Source organism: Tupaia chinensis, unplaced genomic scaffold (assembly GCF_000334495.1).
Source record: "Tupaia chinensis unplaced genomic scaffold, TupChi_1.0 Scaffold000477_1, whole genome shotgun sequence".
NCBI lineage: Eukaryota > Metazoa > Chordata > Mammalia > Scandentia > Tupaiidae > Tupaia > Tupaia belangeri.
Window position 1 is genome coordinate 1,050,269 of NW_006159986.1, and position 3,386 is coordinate 1,053,654.

The following is a 3,386-nucleotide window of genomic DNA, read 5'->3' on the forward strand; positions in this document are numbered from 1 at the left end:
AGCACAAGCCGCGCCGTCCGCCCCGCCATCCCGTCACCCAGGCTCGCCGGAGGGGGAGGAGCTTAGGAGCGTGCAAAACCTCCCCTTCCGGAGTAAACGGAAGTACCTGTGTTCAGTATTCTTCTCTCGGCTGACGTTCACCCAGTTTAAATATAAGTTCCCGGATTTTTGTGGGCGATTGCTCCGCCTACTGCTGTCTCTATATAGTCATAGGCGGAAAGGGGGACACCTGTAGGGTTCAGGAGCAAAACTAATTGGGGTTTTGGTTTCTCTTCCAGAGTCTTTTTATTTGCTGTAGAGCCGTTTTTCTGTGAGTCCTGTCGGATTTTATTTCCTGAATGCACCTCGACCTGTCCACTCCTCGCCATCTCTTTCGGCACCACCCCGATCAAAGACATCATCGTTTGTCGACAGCCGCAGTAGCCTCTTACTGGATCTCCCTGCCTCTAGTTCTGCCCTCTCCAGTTTGCGCTCCATTTTCAAAGTTTCAAATTTGATCATGTCGCCTTCCTTAAATTCGTTGCTGGCTCCCAGTTACTCTCAGGATAAAATCCGAACTCCGCAAGCCCTGATCTGGCCCCTGCCCACTGTCACTCCGTTGCTCTAGACCCACTTCAAAAGGCCATGCCTCTCAGGTTTCTTGACTTTTTTCTGTCTATATCACCCAACTCTCTCTTCTCAGTTTAAACACCGCCTCCTCATGGCGATGGTTAACACACCTCGAGGGTGATATAACAATGATCTGTTTTCTCAGCAAGGCGGGACCTCTGCTGTCCTCTTCCCCTCTCAGCCTCCAGCGGTAGCAAGGCTCTCTGCTCAGCCTAGGCGCTAAATGCCCTTTTTTTTTTTCCACTTAAAAAAAAAAAAAAAGCACACACACGATGTAATTCAATTTAAGAACTCACTGGGTGGCAAATCTAGGACAGTCAAATCCCAGCGTGGTTCCACACAGAGATAGAGATGTAAAATTCCAATGAAAATGAAGACCTTGAGGAGTAGGATTCTTTAGTAGCCACCACCCACAGGACCCCTGCACTAACCATTAGCACCCACTAACTCCCAATCTCACTGAGCTCTCAAACCCACTGAAGCATGGAAGCTTTATAGCTAATAATTGCCTTTCCTCCTCCCCCATCCTTTTCACCTCTGGTTAACTTTTCCTTTTTTCCTGGAGGGTTGAATGAACAAGAAGTAACATTAAACCCACTAATTCACTCACTCAACAGACATTTCCTGAGTCCTCAGCTCTGGCACCTTGCTAAGCAAGGCACCAGGAGGCACCATTCACATTGCATATTTTGTGAATGGTGCTCAGCATTGCACCATTCACATTGTATTTTCTGTGAATGACACTTTCTCCAGTTAAATATAATATGAATAGTGACCCCTGTAGCTGAACACCCAGGTGATTCTAACAGGGAAGCTGAGATGAAAAAAACAACCACCAGAGCTGACCCTAATTTAATTGACTCCCCAGAGGCAATGATTATATCCACTTCCTTATTTATGTTTCTAAAAGTATTATTTAAAAAAAAAATATATATATATAATATAACTTCTTTATTTTCTACACACACATATAAAGGTACATACATACACACACATATACTTTACTACATATTTTTTAAAGGTTTTTGCCATAGGGCCCATATACTTACTTGAGAGAGACAAAGAAAGGGAAAGTGAGAATTCACCCCCCCATAGGGGATGGACACACCACAACTCCCTTCTAGGATTTTGGGCGCACACACACACACACACACACACACACACACACACACCTGGTGTGATTTTCAAGTTGCCAGTCTGGGACTCGAAGTGTGGTCGGGCATGTGGAAATCCAGCACCTTAACCACTACACCACTTGCTGGTCTCACATTATTTTCTTATAATTTTTTAAAAGAATCATTTGTTTATTTAATTCCATTTGTTATTGTTTTTTAAATTTGACCAGAGACAGAGAAAGAGAGAAAGGGAAAACGAGAAAGCAAGTCTCAGGCCCAGGACTTGAACTGCAGTTGGCCATGTGGGAATCCATCACCTTTAACCACCATGCCTGCCCCAGTTTCTTTTTCTTTTTCTTTTTTTTTTTCTAAGAGAGTTTTTTTTTTTTTTGTTTTTTTTTTTTTTTTTTTTTTGCTATAGGATGCCTATGCTTACTCAAGGGACAGAGAGAGAGATAGACAGCAAGAAATCACTCCCCCCCCGGGGGCAAAGCCACTCCTCAATCTCTTCTCCACTCTCCTCTTGGGATTTGAGGCACACAAGCATACGTGCCTGACATGAATTTCAAGCCTCCAGGACCAGGGCTTGAACTACAGTTGGCCATTTGGGAGTCCAGCAATGTAGCCATTATGTTATCTTCTGGCCCCATTTTTAAAATAATTTATAAAAAAAATAATTGTCAGAGGAGATGTACACTCGCCAGAGAGAGTGTACTTTGTGCCTGGCAGCCCTGGAGTTGAGGAACAGCTTTGATTTTTGGTAGAATTTGCAAGTCCACAGCTTTTTTTTTTTCTTTAAGAGGTTTTTGCTATAGGGCACGTGTACTCGCCAGACAGACAGAGAGAGACAGAGACAGAAAGCGAGAAATCACCCCCCAGGGGGGGTGGCCACGCCGCAATCCCTTCTCCTTCATTCTCCTCTCGGGATCTTGGGCACGCACGCACACGCGCCCGGCGTGAGTTTAAGCCACTGGGTCCAGGACTCAAACCGCCGTCGACCATGTGGGAGTTCAGCAACATAGCCATTACGCTAACTGCTGGTCCCAGTCCACAGCTTTCTGATCAACTTTGTGCTGCTCTTTAATCTCCTAATTCTCCTCTTTGGTGAAGATCTCACCTTCCTGGTGCAGGACTTCTGCAGCTTCTTGAAGTAGGCATCAGTGAGGTGTTTGGGGAGTTTTTACTTTGCTAGTATCAGTTTTCGTGGAAGTGGTGATGACAAATTTCTGGTGTGTTCTAGCAGTGGCACTTGATTGAGGATCACAGGTCCAGTCACAAGTAGCAAGCCACTGCTCAGCTGTTTTAGGACAACTCTCTTGCTCTGTGGCTTCCAGTGAGGAGGATCTGAATGGTCCTGAGAGTGATGCTGATTCGCAGCTGTCTCTCCCACACGCTGGCTAAAGGGTTTTTGCCATGGCTCAACAGCTTTCTAGGTACACCTTCAGTAGGGTAATGACTAGGCAGAGTTTAACCACCTGAGTACAAGCATTCTTGTCACCACCAACTGGTTTTGTGACAGTGGCAAGAAACTTCTTTTCCTTTTCAGTCTTAGACTTAGTGGCTATTTCCTCTCGTAGATGGCTTTCCTAGAGGGCATGGCAGATGCCTTGCCTTGGATTAGGGCTGACCAGGGGTCAGCAGCAATGGCGCTTCCCCTTCCTA